Source organism: Zea mays, chromosome 1 (genome assembly GCF_902167145.1).
Source record: "Zea mays cultivar B73 chromosome 1, Zm-B73-REFERENCE-NAM-5.0, whole genome shotgun sequence".
NCBI lineage: Eukaryota > Viridiplantae > Streptophyta > Magnoliopsida > Poales > Poaceae > Zea > Zea mays.
In genome coordinates this window covers 168,519,495-168,539,552 of record NC_050096.1, presented here as the reverse complement: position 1 = coordinate 168,539,552, position 20,058 = coordinate 168,519,495, and the positions used below count along the sequence as shown (strand labels likewise).

General features: G+C 43.7%; 2 pseudogenes across 2 annotated transcripts; both read left to right on the top strand.

The window, feature by feature from the left end:
• Window positions 1-12,666: 12,666 nt before the first annotated feature.
• LOC103640511 (dof zinc finger protein pseudogene) lies at window positions 12,667-13,376 on the top strand (annotated as a pseudogene). Its single transcript, NR_163791.1, has one exon. The product of NR_163791.1 is annotated as a dof zinc finger protein pseudogene (transcript).
• Window positions 13,269-14,352, top strand: LOC115032973 (dof zinc finger protein pseudogene; annotated as a pseudogene). The gene has a single exon (NR_163792.2). The product of NR_163792.2 is annotated as a dof zinc finger protein pseudogene (transcript).
• The last annotated feature ends 5,706 nt before the right edge of the window (window positions 14,353-20,058 follow it).

Sequence of the window (20,058 nt, the reverse complement as noted above, 5' to 3'; positions counted from 1 at the left end):
TCTTGTGACGTTGTGTTTGATGAGACTAACGGCTCTCAAGTAGAGCAAGTTGATCTTGATGAGATAGGTATTGAAGAGGCTCCGTGCATCGCGCTAAGGAACATGTCCATTGGGGATGTGTGTCCTAAGGAATCCGAAGAGCCTCCAAATGCACAAGATCAACCATCCTCCTCCACGCAAGCATCTCCACCGACTCAAAATGAGGATGAAGCTCAAGTTGATGAAGTAGAAAATCAAGCAAATGAGCCACCTCAAGATGACGACAATGATCAAGGGGGAGATGCAAATGATCAAGACAAGGAGGATGAAGAACATAGGCCGCCACACCCAAGAGTCCACCAAGCAATCCAACGAGATCACCCCGTCGACACCATCCTCGGCGACATTCATAAGGGGGTAACTACTAGATCTCGTGTTGCACATTTTTGTGAGCATTACTCTTTTGTTTCCTCTATTGAGCCACACAGGGTAGAGGAAGCGCTCCAAGATTCGGATTGGTGATGGCCATGCAAGAGGAACTCAACAATTTCACGAGGAACGAGGTATGGCATTTAGTTCCACGTCCTAACCAAAATGTTGTAGGAACCAAGTGGGTCTTCCGCAACAAGCAAGACGAGCATGGTGTGGTGACTAGGAACAAAGCTCGACTCGTGGCCAAGGGGTATTCACAAGTCGAAGGTTTGGATTTCGGTGAAACCTATGCACCCGTAGCTAGGCTTGAGTCAATTCGTATATTATTAGCCTATGCTACTTACCATGGCTTCAAGCTTTATCAAATGGACGTGAAGAGTGCCTTCCTCAACGGACCAATCAAGGAGGAGGTCTATGTTGAGCAACCTCCCGGCTTTGAAGATAGTGAGTACCCTAACCATGTTTATAGGCTCTCTAAGGCGCTTTATGGGCTCAAGCAAGCTCCAAGAGCATGGTATGAATGCCTTAGAGATTTCCTTATTGCAAATGGCTTCAAAGTCGGCAAGGCCGATCCTACTTTATTCACTAAAACTCTTAACAATGATTTGTTTGTATGCCAAATTTATGTTGATGATATTATATTTGGGTCTACTAACGAATCTACATGTGAAGAATTTAGTAGGATCATGACACAGAAATTCAAGATGTCTATGATGGGGGAGTTGAAGTATTTTCTAGGATTCCAAGTCAAGCAACTCCAAGAGGGCACCTTCATTTGTCAAACGAAGTACACTCAAGACATTCTAACCAAGTTTGGAATGAAGGATGCCAAGCCCATCAAGACACCCATGGGAACAAATGGGCATCTCGACCTCGACACGGGAGGTAAGTCCGTGGATCAAAAGGTATATCGGTCGATGATTGGTTCATTGCTTTATTTATGTGCATCTCGACCGGACATTATGCTTTCCATTTGCATGTGTGCAAGATTCCAAGCCGACCCTAAGGAATCACACCTTACGGCCGTAAAACGAATCTTGAGATATTTGGCTTATACTCCTAAGTTTGGGCTTTGGTACCCTCGGGGATCCACATTTGATTTGATTGGTTATTCGGATGCCGATTGGGCGGGGTGTAAGATTAATAGAAAGAGCACATCGGGGACTTGCCAGTTCTTGGGAAGATCCTTGGTGTCTTGGGCTTCAAAGAAGCAAAATTCGGTTGCTCTTTCTACCGCCGAAGCCGAGTATATTGCCGCAGGCCATTGTTGCGTGCAATTGCTTTAGATGAGGCAAACCCTGCGGGACTACGGTTACAAACTAACCAAAGTTCCTCTTTTATGTGATAATGAGAGTGCAATCTGCATGGCGGATAATCCCGTCGAGCATAGCCGCACTAAACACATAGCCATTCGGTATCATTTTCTTAGGGATCACCAACAAAAGGGGGATATCGAGATTTCATACATTAACACTAAAGATCAATTAGCCGATATCTTTACCAAGCCTCTTGATGAACAAACTTTTACCAAACTTAAGCATGAGCTAAATATTCTTGATTCTAGGAACTTCTTTTGCTAATTTGCACACATAGCTCATAAATATACCTTTGATCATTTCTCTTTGATATATGCTATGACTAATGTGTTTTCAAGTGTATTTCAAACCAAGTCATAGGTATATTAAAAGGGAATTGGAGTCTTCGGCGAAGACAAAGGCTTCCACTCCACTCTACTACTCATCCTTTGCCGTCGCTCCGCTTCACTCTCTGTCTTTGGTATAATTTTCACTCATTTATTTATGACCAAAGGGGGAGAAAGTACTTCAAAGGGCTTATATCTCACTCAAAGTATCCGTTTTTGGCGATTCATGCCAAAGGGGGAGAAAGTATGAGCCCAAAGCAAAAGGACCGCACCACCACCCTAATTTTAAAAATTAATGATTTTCAAATTGGTATCTTATTGTGTTCAAAAGGGGGAGAAAGTAGTACTTCAAAAATGATATATCAAAACCCTCTTGAACACTAAGAGGAGGATCTCATTTAGGGGGAATTTTGTTGAGTCAAAGGAAAAGCATTTGAAACAGGGGGAGAAAATTTCAAAATCTTGAAAATGCTTTACAAAATCTTATTCATTTACCTTTGACTATTTGCAAAAGAACCCTGAAAAGGATTTACAAAAGAGTTTGCAAAAACAAAACATGTGGTGCAAGCATGGTCCAAAATGTTAAAAATGAAGAAACGATCCATGCATATCTTATAAGTATTTATATTGGCTCAATTCCAAGCAACCTTTGCACTTACATTATGCAAACTAGTTCAATTATGCATTTCTATACTTGATTTGGTTTGTGTTGGCATCAATCACCAAAAAGGGGGAGATTGAAAGGGAATTAGGCTTACACCTAGTTCCTAAATAATTTTGGTGGTTGAATTGCCCAACACAAATAATTGGACTAACTAGTTTGCTCTAGTGTATAAGTTATACAGGTGTAAAAGGTTCACACTTAGCCAATAAAAAGATCAAATATTGGATTCAACAAAAGGAGCAAAGGGACAACCGAAGGCACCTCTGGTTAGGGGCACCGGACTGTCCGGTGTACACCGGACAGTGTCCGGTGCACCAGAGGACTCCAACTCGAACTCGCCATCTTCGGGAATTTCTAGAGGCACTCCGCTATAATTCACCGGACTGTCCGGTGTACACCGGACAGTGTCCGGTGCTCCAAGGAAGAGCGGCCTCAGGAACTCGCCAGCTTCGGGAAACCAGAGCGGCTGCTCCGCTATAATTCACCGGACATGTCCGGTGTACACCGGACTGTCCGGTGTAACTACGGGGCAACGGCTACTTCGCGCCAACGGTCACCTGCAACAGCATTTATTGCGCGGCAGCGCGCGCAGAAGTCAGGCGTGCCCATACTGGCGCACCGGACACTCTACAGTGCTTGTCCGGTGCGCCACCGGACATCAAGGCGGGCCCAGAAGTCAGAGCTCCAACGGTCGAATCCCAACGGGTTTGGTGACGTGGCTGGCGCACGGACATGTCCGGTGTACACCGGACTGTCCGGTGCACCATACGACAGACAGCCTCCACCAACGGTCAAGTTTGGTGGTTGGGGCTATAAATACCCCAACCACCCCCACATTCAAGTCATCCAAGTTTTCCACTTCTCAACTACTTACAAGAGCTCTAGCATTCAATTCTAGACACACCAAAGAGATCAAATCCTCTCCAAATTCCACACAACACCCTAGTGATTAGAGAGAGAGATTTGCTTGTGTTCTTTCGAGCTCTTGCGCTTGGATTGCTTTCTTCTTTCTTGATTCTTTCTTGCGATCAAAACTCACTTGTAATTGAGGCAAGAGACACCAATCTTGTGGTGGTCCTTGTGGGAACTTTGTGTTCCAAGTGATTGAGAAGAGAAAGCTCACTCGATCCGCGGGATCGTTTGAGAGAGGGTAAGGGTTGAAAGAGACCCGGCCTTTGTGGCCTCCTCAACGGGGAGTAGGTTTGCAAGAACTGAACCTCGGTAAAACAAATCCGCGTGTCACATTCCTTATTCGCTTGCGATTTGTTTTACGCCCTCTCTCGCGGACTCGTTTATATTTCTAACGCTAACCCGGCTTGTAGTTGTGTTTATATTTGTAAATTTCAGTTTCGCCCTATTCACCCCCCCTCTAGGCGACTTTCAATTATAAATTTTTTGGAAGTTTTTTGGAAATTAATAACCTTTTTTCCGAAGCTCTTCTTGTGATGAAGCAGAATCCAAAGTGGTGCTTCGTTTGAATGCAAAAGTCAAGCTTTGGCTATGGTTACATTTTTGGCAGCAAAACAGTGCAATAGCAATGAATGATGTGGTAACTTCACACCTACTCGTCTGTTTATATAGTGCTGCAGGTAAGAAGGTGAATCGTCAAGTCTTTTACACCGGACAAACAGTCGCTCGCACCCACTGAATGGTGGGCCACAAAACCCGAGAAGGTGAACCTGCATGGTGGGACCGCTTCGCGCTCGGAAATTGTATCGTTTCCCGGCAACGAGCTCAGGGAAGGTGTTTTTCGGACCTTCGGCTTCCCGAAGCCTAAGAGACTTTTTTCACGGACCAAGCTCGTTACGAAAAACGATCTAGCACCGCGAAGGGGCTACTGTTGGGACCATGCTTCGTCGTCGAAGGTCCTGAAGGAAGAAACACCTTCGGCAAAACCTGTTTATACGTGACACCGAAACTACCGCTCATGAAGCTTCGATATTATAGCGTATCCGAAGATGAAGGATCGAACTGACTTAAAGATGGAATGACTTTTTAGTCCATGAGGGTCTGAGTCATAATTGTAATCTCTTGTAAGGGGTATGATTGTAATTTCTTACAGGCTGCGTCATGTGCCTATAAATAGTGAACAGTACTCCTTTACTGTTCACGGAATCCTGTAACTGCTAACGCATTACTCTGGAATTATTGTTTTCTGCCAAGGCGAAGGTATAAATGTAAATAAACATCATGTTTTAATATGCCAATTTATATTATAAAATAAGTAAAAGACGTTATTTATTCTTGGTATTCTTTAATGTTTTATATTTTATATTTCATTTCGCATTATTTTATCTCTGAACACGAAGGTAGGACCTTCGTGATTTATCATCCATAACCTTCGTCCGAAGCTCATTAAATCCTCAGGGAAATAATGCTTCAGCGGACGAAGGGTTTTAACTTTTAACATTTAACATTCTATGTTGCCTTGTTCTTGATTCATAGCATTTGAGAACAAGTCCCCAACAGACGCCCTTGGCTGATTAATTAGGAAAGCTAGTGGATGACTACCTTCCCCAAAAGGGGCAAGGGCAGTAGGGGAGTGGTCAGTGTAGGGAGGTCCTTGGGTTGATTTTGCTGCGATGGCGATCAGGCGTGGGATTCCTGCACTAGAGCTTCCTATAAACTATAGCGGGTTTTCTGAAGCTAGTGGAACTTTGTAAAGGCCTCGTAGTATTACCCTGCCTCGCCTCCTTGGTAGAGGTGTATGGGATTCATGACCCCTTGGCAGATGGGTAACATGACTTGTGGGTAAAGATGCACAACCTCTACAGAGTGTAAAACTGGTATACTAGCCGTGCTCATGGTCATGAGTAGCTCAAACCCTCACATGATTAATCTATGGAATTAAAACTCAATTTGTCATTTGCATTTGCATGGGATTATTTGTTAATTTTGTTCTATTATTTATTATGGTTTGGTATTTACTTATACTTAGTAATTGCTAATAAAATTTTGACCAACTTATAAAAGCAATGCTCAGCTTCAACCTTTACTTTGTTGATCAGCCTTACACTTCACATGAACTCCCACCTTTGGTGAGTTCATGCCACATTATTCCCCGCAACTTGTTGAGCGATGAACATGTGTGAGCTCACCCTTGCTGTCTCACACCCCCACAGGAGAAGTACATGTGGTTCAAGTGGAGCCACACATCGAGGAGTTCAATTCGATCTAGGTGGCGTCTCCCAGTTGACTTTCTAGCACCAAGGATGGATTTTAGATCCTGTTATATTTATATTTTATTTTGTAAGACTTCCGCTATGTAATAAATACTCTGATTATATTGTGACATTTATCTCTATACACTCTATTATTATATATGTTGTCTTCTTTGGCACATGTATGAGATGCACCCGGCTTTGTTTCTTAAAGCCCGGGGTGTGACACTTGCTTTCAGTTTCTCAATTATGTAAAATGAGCTACAACTGTCTTTTTACGGATTTAGGTGTTACTGTCTTTAGAAGAAGTGATGATTCAATAGCATTTAAGGGAGTATTAGAGGGTCAGCTATACTTAGTTGATTTTAATAGAGCTAAACTCGATACTTGCTTAATTGCTAAGACTAATATGGGTTGGCTCTAGCATCGCCGACTAGCCCATGTTGGGATGAAGAATCTTCACAAGCTTCTAAAGGGAGAACACATTTTGGGACTAACCAATGTTCATTTTGAGAAAGACAGGGTTTGTAGCGCATGCCAAGCAGGAAAGCAAGTTGGCTCCCACCATCCACACAAGAACATCATAACAATCGACAAGCCGCTTGAGCTACTCCACATGGATTTATTCGGCACGATCGCTTACATAAGCATTGGCGGGAGTAAGTATTGTCTTATAATTGTGGGTGATTATTCTCGCTTCACTTGGGTATTCTTTTTGCAGGAAAAATCTCAAACCCAAGAGACCTTGAAGGGATTCTTGAGACGGGCTCAAAATGAGTTCGGATTGAGAATCAAGAAGATAAGAAGCGATAATGGGACGGAGTTCAAGAACTCTCAAATCGAAGGCTTTCTTGAGGATGAAGGCATCAAGCATGAGTTCTCTTCTCCCTACACACCTCAACAAAATGGTGTAGTGGAGAGGAAGAATAGAACTCTACTGGACATGGCAAGAACCATGCTTGATGAGTACAAGACTCCGGACCGGTTTTGGGCTGAGGCGATTAACACCGCCTGCTACTCCATCAACCGGCTCTACCTTCACCGAATCCTCAAGAAGACATCATATGAACTCCTCACCGGTAAAAAGCCCAATGTTTCATATTTTAGAGTCTTTGGTAGCAAATGCTTTATTCTTATTAAAAGAGGTAGAAAATCTAAATTTGCTCCTAAGGCTGTAGAAGGCTTTTTACTTGGTTATGACTCAAACACAAGGGCATATAGAGTCTTCAACAAATCCACTATATTAGTTGAGGTTACTTGTGACATTGTGTTTGATGAGACTAATGGCTCCCAAGTGGAGCAAGTTGATCTTGATGAGCTAGATGATGAAGAGGCTTCGTGCGTCGCGCTAAGGAACATGTACATTGGGGATGTGTGTCCTAAGGAATCCAAAGAGCCTACACAAGCACAAGATCAACCGTCATCTTCCAATCAAGCATCTCCACCAACTCAAGATAAGGATCAGGCTCAAGACAATGAAGATGAAGATCAAGAGGATGAGCCACCTCAAGAGGAGGACAATGATCAAGGGGGAGATGATCATGACAAAGACAAGGAAGATGAGCAAGAAATTCAGGGTCAAAGACCGCCACACCCAAGAGTCCACCAAGCGATTCAAAGAGATCACCCTGTGAACTCCATTCTCGGTGATATCCATAAGGGGGTAACAACTCGATCTCGAGTCGCTCATTTTTGTGAACATTACTCTTGAGCTATATAGGGTGGAGGATGCACTAAGAGATTCAGATTGGGTGCTGGCAATGCAAGAGGAGCTCAACAACTTCATGAGGAATGAGGTACGGCATCTTGTTCCACGTCCTAACCAAAATGTTGTAGGTACCAAATGGGTATTCCGCAACAAGCAAGATGAGCATGGTGTGGTGACAAGGAACAAAGCCTGACTAGTAGCCAAGGGATATTCACAAGTCGAAGGTTTGGATTTCGGTGAAACCTATGCACCCGTAGCTAGGCTTGAGTCAATTCGTATATTACTTGCCTATGCTACATACCATGGCTTTAAGCTTTATCAAATGGACGTGAAAAGTGCCTTCCTCAATGGACCAATCAAGGAAGAGGTCTATGTTGAGAACCCTCCCGGCTTTGAAGATAGTGAGTACCCTAACCATGTGTATAAACTCTCAAAGGCGCTTTATGGGCTCAAGCAAGCCCCAAGAGCATGGTATGAATGACTACGAGATTTTCTTATCACTAATGGCTTCAAAGTCAGAAAAGCTGATCCTACACTCTTTACTAAAACCATTGCAAAAGATTTGTTTGTATGCCAAATTTATGTTGATGATATCATATTTGGGTCTACTAACAAATCCACTTGTGAAAAGTTTAGTAGGATCATGATTTAGAAATTCAAGATGTCAATGATGGGGGAGTTGAAGTATTTTCTAGGATTTCAAGTCAAGCAACTCCAAGAGGGCACCTTCATCAGCCAAACAAAGTACATTCAAGACATACTTACCAAGTTTGTAATAAAGGATGCCAAACCCATCAAGACACCCATGGGAACAAATGGGCATCTCGACCACGACACGGGAGATAAATCCGTAGATCAAAAGGTATACCGGTCGATGATAGGATCTTTACTCTATTTATGTGCATCTCGACCGGATATTATGCTTTCCGTATGCATGTGTGCAAGGTTCCAAGCCGATCCTAAGGAAGTTCACCTTAGGGTCATGAAATGAATCATGAGATATTTAGTTTATACTCCTAAGTTTGGCCTTTGGTACCCCAAGGGATCCACATTTGATTTAATAGGATATTCAGATGCTGATTGGGCAGGGTGTAAAATTGATCGGAAGAGCACATCAGGGACTTGTCAGTTTCTAGGGAGATCCCTGGTGTCTTGGGCTTCAAAGAAACAAAACTCAGTAGCTCTTTCTACCGCTGAAGCCGAGTATATTGCCGCAGGCCATTGTTGCGCGCAATTGCTTTGGATGAGGCAAACCCTTAGGGACTATGGCAACAAATTGAGCAAAGTCCCTCTCCTATGTGACAATGAGAGTGCAATCCGCATGGCGGATAATCCCGTTGAACACAGTCGCACTAAGCGTTCTAAGGGATCACCAACAAAGGGGAGATATCGAGATAGCTTATGTTAGCACCAAAGAACAACTAGCCGATATCAAGCCTTTAGATGAGAAAACCTTTACCAAACTTAGGAATGAGCTCAATATTCTTGATTCTCGGAATTTTGATTGAAACATTGCACACATAGCTCATTTATATACCTTTGATCATATCTCTTTTATGTCTACGACTAATGTGTTTTCAAGTGTATTTCTATGCTAAGTCATAGATTGAAAGGGAAATGGAGTCTTCGGCGAAGACAAGGCTTCTACTCCACTCTATCGGTATCATTTACCCTTCGCCGTCACTCCACACCACTCTTCGATTGGTATAATCTTCACTCATATTTTATTTACCAACGGAGGAGAAAGCAAAAAGGGCTCGCAAAGTCTCGGTTTTTGGCGATTAATGCCAAAGGGGGAGAAAGTATTAGCCCAAAGCAAAAGGACCAACGCACCACCACCAAAAAAATTCAAAATTTTTTAATTAAAGTTTTCAATTGGTATCTTGTTATCTTTTTAAATTGATATATTTCAAATTGGTATGTTTACTTTCAATTGGTATATTTTCAAAACTAACATCTCAACATAATTCCAATTGGTATCTATTAAAACCCTCTTGAAATCTAAGAGGAGAATTTCATTCAGGGGGAGTTTTGTTTAGTCAAAGGAAAAGCATTTGAAACACGGGGAGAAAATTTCAAATCTTGATAATGCTTCTCGAATTCTTATTCATATACCTTTGACTATTTGCAAAAAGACTTTGAAAATATTTTCCAAAAGAATTTGCAAAAATAAAACAAGTGGTGCAAGTGTGGTCCAAAATGTTAAATAAAAGAAAGCAAACCATGCATATCCAGTGAAAACATAAATTGGTTTAATTCCAAGCAACCTATGCACTTACCGTATGCAAACTAGTTCAATTCAGCACTTATATATTTGCTTTGGTTTTTGTTTGCATCATTCACCAAAAAGGGGGAGATTGAAAGTGAAATAGGGTTCAAGCCTTTTCCTATAAATGATTTTGGTGGTTGAATGCCCAACACAAATATTGGACTAACTAGTTTGCTCTAGAGTATATGTTATACAGGTGCATAAAGGTTCAACACAAACCAATAAAAGATCAAAGAAAGGGTTCAAATTCAAAGGGGCAAAGAAACCAAAGAGTGCCCTGGTCTAGCGCACCGGACAGTGTCCGGTGCACCAGGACCGTACAACTACGAACTCTTCACCTTCGGGTTTCTTCAGCGCCACTCCGCTATAACTCACCGGACTGTATGGTGTGCCACCGGACTGTCCGGTGCACCAAGCAGAGCAACGGCTACCAACGCAACGGTCGACTGCAATGGACACCTGCGAACGCACAGTGCGCGCAGAAGGCAGAGCAGCCGTCAAAGGCGCACCGAACAGTGAACAGTGTCTGTCCGGTGCGGCACCGGACTGTCCGGTGCCACAAGAAGACAAAGCTCTAACGGTCGAAACCGCCCGAACCCTAACGGTTGGGTGACGTGGCTGGTGCACCGAACAGTGTCCGGAGGCGCACCGGACTGTCCGGTACGCCCATCGACAGCAGCCCCCCAACGGTTGTTTTGGTGGTTGAGGGCTATAAATACCCCCCAACCACCTCCACTCCAACCATCCAAGCATTCATCACTCTCCATTCAATACAAGAGCAAAGTGCAACACTCCAAGACACAAATCAAAGCCACTGATCCGATCAAAGTCCCCAATTCAATTCTAGTGCATTAGGACTAGTGAGAGGATCACTTGTGTTTCTTGTTGCTCTTGTTTGCTTGGCTTGGCTTTCTTTTCTTTCTCACTTCTTACTCTCAAGTGCTTTGTAAGCAAGGCAAGAAACACCAATTGTGTGGTGATCCTTGTGGGGTCTAAGTGACCCGTGAGATTAAGAAAGAAGCCTCACTCGGTCTAAGTGACCGTTTGAGAGAGGGAAAGGGTTGAAAGAGACCAGGTCTTTGTGACCACCTCAACGAGGACTAGGTTCTTTAGAACCGAACCACGGTAAAACAAATCACCGTGTCATCCGCTTTATTTCTTGGTTGATTTGTTTTCCATTCTCTCTCGGACTTAATATTCGCTCTAACGCTAACTCCGGCTTGTAGTGTGTGTTTAAAGTTATAAATTTCAGATTCCGCCTATCCACCCCCCCCCCCCCCCCCCCCTCTAGGCAACTTTCAACATGGGCAGTACTGGATTGCCGACGGGGCAATCGACTCGTCATCCACTTCCACTCTGTCTCAGGTGCGAGCAAGGAGCACGAGCTCGAGCCCAGCCATACGACCTCGGCAGGACAGCTCACATCATCGCATACAACAACTCGAGGTTAGTGCTTCTGTAACTCGTCATTCTTTGAGTTATATACCTTCTCTTTGAGTTACTATAACATTGGCTTGGAATATTACAGACCTAGCTAGAAACAGAGAGGAGGGAACGTCAGGAGATGGAGGCGAGGATGGCGGAGATGTTCCATTACATGTAGAGCCTTGGCACCACATAGGGTTTTGCTCCACCACCTGCGTTGTTCCCTACAGTTGACCCTACTCAGTTCCATACTCCTGTGAGTATCAAAATTCTAGTCCTGCATGATATATATATATATATATATATATATATATATATTTATCTAGTATAACACATGCAATCTCTTCTCTGTGTAGGGACAATCTGGGGCAGCATCCAACAACCCTTATGGATCGTCCAGCCCATCATTGCACTAGTCCAGGCGCCCACCTCTTTAGCTTAGTTGTGATACTTATGTTGGTGAACTTGTGTGAACTTATGTTTGAGTTGGTAATACTTATGTTGGTGAAACTTGGTATGAATATAGACATGTTTGTGATAAACTTGTTAGATTTGTGAACTATGTGGTCTCTATTATTTATGTTATGATTATGTGATATCTATGATGTATATGTGATATATCTTTTGTTTGTTTGGAGGGAATAGCAAAAACAAGTAAAAAAGTGGTATACTGGTCACTTTGCCGAGTGTAACAATCAGCAAAGAGGTGTTTCGCCGAGTGTCAAGGTCATAGCACTCGGCAAAAAAGGAACACATGGACACCGGTAAAGCTTCTTTGCGGAGTGCTACGACCCTGGCACTCGGCAAAGAAAATAACAAAGGGGCCCGCTGGTGGCCTCGTTGCCGAGTGTCACCTAATACACTCGACAAAGGGAATCTCTTTACCGAGTGTCACCTAGTACACTCGGCAAAGGCGCCGTCTCCGTTACCATTCACCGTGACGACGGCTTTTTTTTGCCGAGTAACGAGTGCCCGATAAAAAGTACTCGGCAAAGAAGTCGTTGCCGATGTACAGTTCGTCGAGCTCTCTTTGCCGAGTGTCACACTCGGCAAAGCCTTCGTCGAATGTTTTCTAGGCTTTGCTGAGACACTCGACAAAGAGGACGATTCCGGTAGTGATAGATGGAGTGGGTAAAATGAGCTAAAATTACTTTAGGGGTTATATGGACGTCGTCTACAGGTTGAGAGGAGTAATTTAGAGTTTTTCTCAATAACAAAATACTAATATTTAAGATAGGAGAAAGGACCGTATTGTTATATATGGTTTGGGTGTTGGACTTATAGAGTGAAGTTGAAAATAATGAGTGATATAGAGAATGAGATAGGGAGTATGCCGGAGAAGTGGAGATAGTATTAGTCTGTTGCTGATTTGGCTTAGCTTTACAGCCAAATTTATTAATTTTGCTTTGAGCAAATAAGACGAACGTTTTGTTTTACAATCCTAGCACAGGCGTTATAGGTTCTGTTTGCAACCCAAGCATTATTTCACCTTCAGGATTTATTCGTTTGGATCCCTCCCGTAGTATTTTGCATGGGATTTGATCCCCACGATACCTCTAAATTCCGTCGTAAACAGGCCGTCAGAGTTCAGACACATGGTCCATATGCATTGTTTGTTGATGGTAGCATGCAAAGAGCAAGAATCAGGAATTTGCTCCATCAGTCCTCTGCCTGCTTCGTCTGCAAGAGAAAGCTACGTAACCTTTGTGGCTGTGGGCCTGTGCCACCCCCCGCTGCTGCTTCCTGCTGTCGTCCTCGTTCGTCCCTACCTAGCTGCTTACCTCTCTCCTGCATGCTGCGTTGCTGCCATCACCTCCGTGCCATCCGCGGCGCGACCCGGTCCGAGCAGTCCCTCTCTCTCTCTCTGCTCTGCTCCGCTCGACAAGCACTGTGACTCTGTGAGCGACACTACTGCACACCGCCACCGTGGCCGGCCGGCGTCCGCTGCGCTATATGTATACAAGCAGCTAGCACCAAGCAGCACGGCTCTCCAACTCACAGTGCCACACCGGCAGGCAAGGCATCGTCGACCGACGGCGCGCCGCAGCAGCAGCTTCTAGCTCCAAACCGAACCAACACGTGCTATCCACCATGGAGGCGCCGCTGCACCAGTTCCCCTTCCCCGTGCCGCCGCCGCCGCAGCCGCAGGACGCGCTGCTGCAGCAGGCGGTGGCGGCGCGCGCGCTGATGATGGCCGGGAAAAGGGCGCCGCTGCAGGCTACCGCGGCGGCGGGACGGGAGCAGTGCCCGCGGTGCGCGTCGCGGGACACCAAGTTCTGCTACTACAACAACTACAACACGGCGCAGCCGCGGCACTTCTGCCGCGCGTGCCGCCGCTACTGGACGCTGGGGGGATCCCTCCGCAACGTCCCCGTGGGCGGGTCCACGCGCAAGCGCCAGCGCCCGGCGCGGCCCACCCGCGCCATGGCCGCCGCCGCCGCCACGGCGGCTACGCAAACGGCAACAACGACCGCCTGCAGCCCGTTCGCCGTCTCTCCAGCAACAATGCTGATACAGGGCGCGGCAGGCGGCGGCCTCCTCGTCAGCTCGCTGCTGCTGGGCTCGGCGTCCGCGTCACCGCTGCTCGCGCTCGGCACAGCGCCGCTGCTGGAAGGCCGGCTTGGCTTCGACCTCGGCCTCGGGGACGCAGCAGCGCTAGCAGCCGCCGACGGGACTCCTGGCGACTTGGCTCACCACCACCAGCCGCTGACGCTGGGCGCCGGGCCGCTCCCGTGGCCCGCAGCGACGATCTTGGAGGGCGACCGCGTGGAGACGACGACGTGGAAAGCCTCTGCTGACGTGTTCCCCTTCCCGCCGGCGGCCGCGCTGTGGCAGGAGCTCGCGCCGGCGGTGGAGGCCGGTGGGCTGCACCACGGTGCCCCGCACCTGCTCCTGTGACACGCTCCCACGCACATGAGGACGTGTACGTGAATGAAGATGTACTATTCATGTAGTTATGTTCTGTTTATTACATGCGTGCATGCATGATGCATGATGGCAGCTCCGTCGTCTGTCGTGTCTTGTGTTGGCTCATTTTTCACGTGTGTTGGCTCATTTTTCAAGTATTTATGGAGCTAGCATGTCATAGGCGGATCATCAAGATATGGGGATCAAGACACTCAACTCTAGTACTGTTTGTTATATACTCAACTTCATCTAGTCTACCGTTAAACTTATCATATATATATATATATATATATATATATATATATATATTATAATAATCTATCCAGATTATATAATCTAACTTATTTTGAACTAACACTTTAGTTTAAAAACTGAACAGATTATAATCTCAAACAAACATGCCCTAATATACTCAACTCTAGTACACTCCAACTTAATTTGGTATATACTCAACTGTAGGACTCTACTGTTTAATTTGTTATATACTCAACTCTAATACTCTACTATTTAAAAACCATAGGACTTAAGATTTAAGAGTGTACATCACCCGATTTCGCACTTCAGGATTAACTAGTTAGTTGCTCGTGCATTCGCTATGATTTCTATATATCATATATAGTTTCTTTGTGTAATACAAACCAACATAAGTTGCAGTGGATAGAGGTGAGTGCTTCATTCCTAGAGACAACATTTCAAATCCTAGTGAGTGCACCTTGTTTTTTGATATTTTCGTTGAGCGCATGGCGAGGGGGTGACACACGACAAAACTCTCCTTTAAAGGTGTAGTGAAGTCAAGTGAAATATGGTCTCACATACAACTTGAATATATTGAAAAATATACTTGATCATATAAATGATGGTTTACCCATGGTACCAGGCATCCTCCCGTCATCTAAAGATCACAACAATTAGGACGCAAAGCCAAGTGGGGCCACCATCACTGTCATGTGCCAAGGTATGGCAAGGAGTGGGGTAGGGTACGTCGTATAAGGATGGGTCCATTGGGTGTCGTGTGGAGGCTCGACCATGGATAGGGGCACATGCCCACAGTGTCATCACACATCTCCTATTGAAAAAAGGGAGGGAGTTGTGGTTGATTGGTGGGTTCCATGTGTAAGCGAAAGAGGGAGGTTAAGAGGTGAGAGGCCAAGTGGGACTTTGGGCCACTTGGTCTAGGCAGAGGTGAGACTAGGAGGCAACGACCTAATGAGGGAGTGATATGTGGGGATGTCTTGTGGTCTTAGGGTGATGACCTTAGCCTAATCGTTACCCAAGCCTATAGGGGAGTGGAGGAGGGATCTTAGTGTGATGACCTTGGCCTAATTGTGGTCCAAGCTTAGAGGGAGGGAGTGTGCAATATGTGGCCTTCGGCGTGGGGAGGGAGGAGGTGAACGATGGGCTTGGCCCATGCGTGGACGAGAGGTTGGATATGTTATGTAATAGCATCATTCAGATCTTAAATCTAGATCCCAAACACTCCTATTAGCAATAAATGCGTGAAGAAGATGTAGAATACTTGTTTCTCATTTTCATTCCCACGATAGCATAAATACAAAAAGATAAAAACAACGTGGAGGATCTCTTCTCTTGTTATTCATAATGAAGAGGCACATGTTTTTTATATAGAAAAGTAGAGCCCCTGAGGGGTACATTTGGTATTTTCCTATATAACCCTTCATAAGGTTTCTTAATACTGTCCTTGGGTGAATACCATGACTAACTCATGCCTCGTTAAAACTCTGAAAATCAGTGGGGAAATGAATAAAGAGTATATAGTGTTGCTCCATGTATTGCACTTATTGCCTTGTTAAAAACATCTCTAAGAAACTTTAGGAAAACTCACAATGGGAAGAGTACAATGATTGTCTTCAAAATAATTGCAACCTTCGGAGTTATATAACTTACGACATTCGGGATTGAATAGTAAGGGATAACATTTAGTGATGTCATCCCTCTGAGCCCTACATGACTCCTAAATGCATCATCCCTATACCTTGAACACATCTTTTGAATATGACAACATGCAAGGATTTAATGAATAAATTAGCAAGATCATCACAAGACTTGACTTGCATGATTTTCACCTCATCCTCATTTTGGAGTTCATGAGGATAGAAAAATTGGGAGAAATATGCTTAGTCATATTGCCCTTAATATAATATGTACCCATGTGTGCAACAAGAAACATTTTATTCATAGATAATTGTGGGGGTACTTGTGGTGTCAAAACCACATGACTTATGGATATGATTAGTCATTCAACATAGTCAAGAACATTCTCGTGTGACTTCATATAATGCAATTATCTCTAAGTAGTTAATAGGCATAGCTACTGGTGTCTATTTGCTCGATCTCTAGGATACAATAGTACCACCACAGAGAAATAAAAGACAGTCTGAGGTCTAGCATTATGGGGATCTAATAGATATCCGACATTTATATAGCCCACCAAACTTTGGTCTTGATTCCTTGTGAAAAAAGTCCAAGATCTTGAGTGACTTTGAGGTATCTTAGTATAGTCTTAACATTTTTCCAATGTCTTCTACGTGGATTTGCATAATGCTAAAATGACCAACAGCTCAAACCAAAGTTCCAAAAGGCCAAAATGACACAAACAAACTCAAATTGATCTAAAATGTTGCACACACTTTCACATTATAGTTTTAAACATATCCATAAAATTTGAGCTCTACAAGATCGTTGACTAAAAAATACACTCTCAACTTGGAGTTTTCTCAAAATCGTTAAGCGGTTGGATTTTCGTGTTTAAGTTGAACCTACCCAAACCACTTGGTGGGGATAATCCCTAGAGGTCCTTGCATGTTTCTATTCATCCCAAAAATCCCCCAAAAATCATATTCAAAAGATCCAATAAAAGATTAAAGAGAGTAGGGTGTAAAGAAAAAAAATCCAAAATAGATTTCACCTCACCATGAACCACCGTGGTAAGGCCACACTTTCTAAACCTCAAGTTGCATAAATAAAAATTTGTCTGCTATAATACCTAGGATCTCACTAGCAGTCTTGAGGGAGGGACTACAAGAGAGAGCTTGAAAACTAAACAATTAGATGGATGTTAGAGAGACGGCTGGTGGGGGGCAACCCTCCTATTATTTATAGATGTTATTACACATTCCCAATATACCCATGGATATTTTAGGACTAGACCACTTACCTAGGGGAATTATGGTCCAACTCCTAAACCATAGACCTGACGGTCATGATCCATTCACATATTTTCTTTGCTTCGATACAACCTCAATAATGGCTCCATATGTCATCTATGATTCCTACCATAATCGCGCCCTGGATTTTGAGGCCAAACCTGCGAAACCATCACTAGGTGGTTTTTAGGCTCAACCACCAAACCGGTGTTTGTGTTAGCCACATCCTGAACATGTGTCTCATCAATCCTCAAACACACCGATGACATGATCTGCAATGTCCTAGCATCTGTTGGTGCCCTCGGGTGTTAGCCACCATAGTTAGTCATCCAATTTCTCTAATCTCTTGGTCAAGTCCCAACTCTCATCCTTCATTATTTTTCTGGTCCATCTGCACGAACCCACATGACTTTCACCTTTGTTGTTGACCACCATCTCTAGACTCCACACATGTGCACCACACGCTAAGAAACATGTTGCACATATTCACACACCGATTAATACACCTGAGTCAACCTATTAAGACACTACCCTGTTAGCAATCACTCATCACAAATTCGAACCACAAAGGCACATATCAACCTTGTGTTCGCACAGAATAAAGAGCTAAGTGCAAGGCTAAAGCAGTTGGAGGTCATCCATACCCGTAAAAAGGAAGAGCTTACCTACTATAGGGTTTCAAATGGAAAAGATGCACACAAACAAATTGCAACGGAAGAGCTTCTAAAGAAGAAATTAGATGTGTGCCTGCTTTCTTTTTATTTGTCAAATAGTTATGAAAAAAGGTGGGAATACTATTGGCACTAACAAACTATCTGGTTGTGAAAATAATAGTGCACAAGATAGAAGTCAAATGGCAGGAAAAACTATCAGGTTCATGCTCCAACATTCTGTAGGTATACATGAATATCTTACTAGGAACTTAAGAAGCAATGTTATCATGCACTTGATACATGTTCTAGATATTACAAGGCCAGACATTAATCTTGTTGTTGTACATGTTGCTGGAGTTACGAACTCTGAATCTGAGCTAGTCTTTTGAAAGCATTGGAATGCATAAATCAACTTCGGCCAGTGCCATATTGCTTCTTTGGAAGCTGAAGTTGCGGACCTAAATTTAAAGGTAATCATGTGGTAGGTATTTCATATGTATAGCACATTCCGATAACTCATATGTCACCTAAACTAATGTACATACATAACACGTCCTACATAACACATCATGTATAGCTAGGCATCAGGTAACGAAAACATGCAGGTCACATGCATCTCCTAGTGCACTCGGAACTAGCTAGGGAGGATTAGGACTCATTTTAGTCAATTAATATCTTTTGCTAATTTTTTATCTACTAAACCATTTGTACAATATATTGTGTATGCATAATCGATGTTGTTTAATCGAATATTGGCATGCAATTTCTACCATTTCAGTCTAACAATATCTTTTGCTGACTTTATATTCGTATATGTTTTTATTTTTTCTAATGTAAAGATAGATGTGGTCTGAGCTAGAGTCATTTCAGTTTAACGTTGCTCAAAGAGGAAGAAGTATGGTCTAAGCTAGAGTCATTATCAAGATCGCTGAGGGAGGCAATGAAGGCACACTCCTTGAGCGTGGCCTTTTGGAGGTACTTCTGATTGAGTGCCTCCATGTCGAACCTACCCTTGGACTTGTGCTTGCTGGAGGAGTACTCATGCTTTCCCTTTGAACTGACTAGAGTGGAATTCACGCTTGTCTACTTCTTTTTATTTCCTTTCATCATAGGTTAGTTGGCGATGAAGTGGTTAGGTTCACCATAGTTGAAGCAATCCTCCTTTCCACCACAATGTCGTTGGTTCATGCGGTTGTTGTGAAACTGCGCAAATCGACTAGCAACGAGCACCAACTCCTTGTCCTCAAAACACTCAATCCGCTCCTCTAAAATAGACAACAAAGAGGACAAATTAAACATTGCAAGTGAAAGGTTCGCCAAAGAAGGACCACCACATAAGATAAGGGTCAAAGTGGGTGCGCTGGGATTCTCAATCTTGGCTCGAGTGTGGTGGTCAATATCTGTGAATTTGTGCTTGTTGAGTAGCTTGTACATGGTGCGAGCCTCATAGTTTGGCACCTCAATGATAGCGGAGACATTTTCACCACCCAAACCCTCTAATCTAGTGTGTGAAGCAACTTGAGAGCACTCTCATGATCATCATAGGGTAGTTGCATATTGTTTGTGCACACCTTTTTCACGATCGAACAAAAGCACGAAAACATGGAACTAACATACTCCCCAATCGACTAAAAAGATATTGTACTCTCATTAGTACATCTTGAGGAGTCTGGTCTTGACATAATCATTACCCTCATGGAATTTCTCTAGGGTAGACCAAATCTTTTGAAAAATAGCAAGATGTTGAACTCGATCCAACTTAAGAGGCATGAGAACATAGTGTTACAAGCATTGTTGTTTGCATCATGGCTCTCCATTTGGAGGTAGTAGCTTGAATGGGAAGGACCATGCAGGTGTTGTTTAGACATATCTCCCAAATTCATGAGCCAATGCTCTAAATATATGTAGACATGCAATCTCTCAGTATGGGTAGTTTGATACATATAAAAAGTACTTTGCTAAAACCACGCTCCATGTCGCCTTATCAATTCAAGAACTAGCTATAATGGTTGATCCTTAACTCACTTCGATGGAGATTGAAGGACTAAAATGAG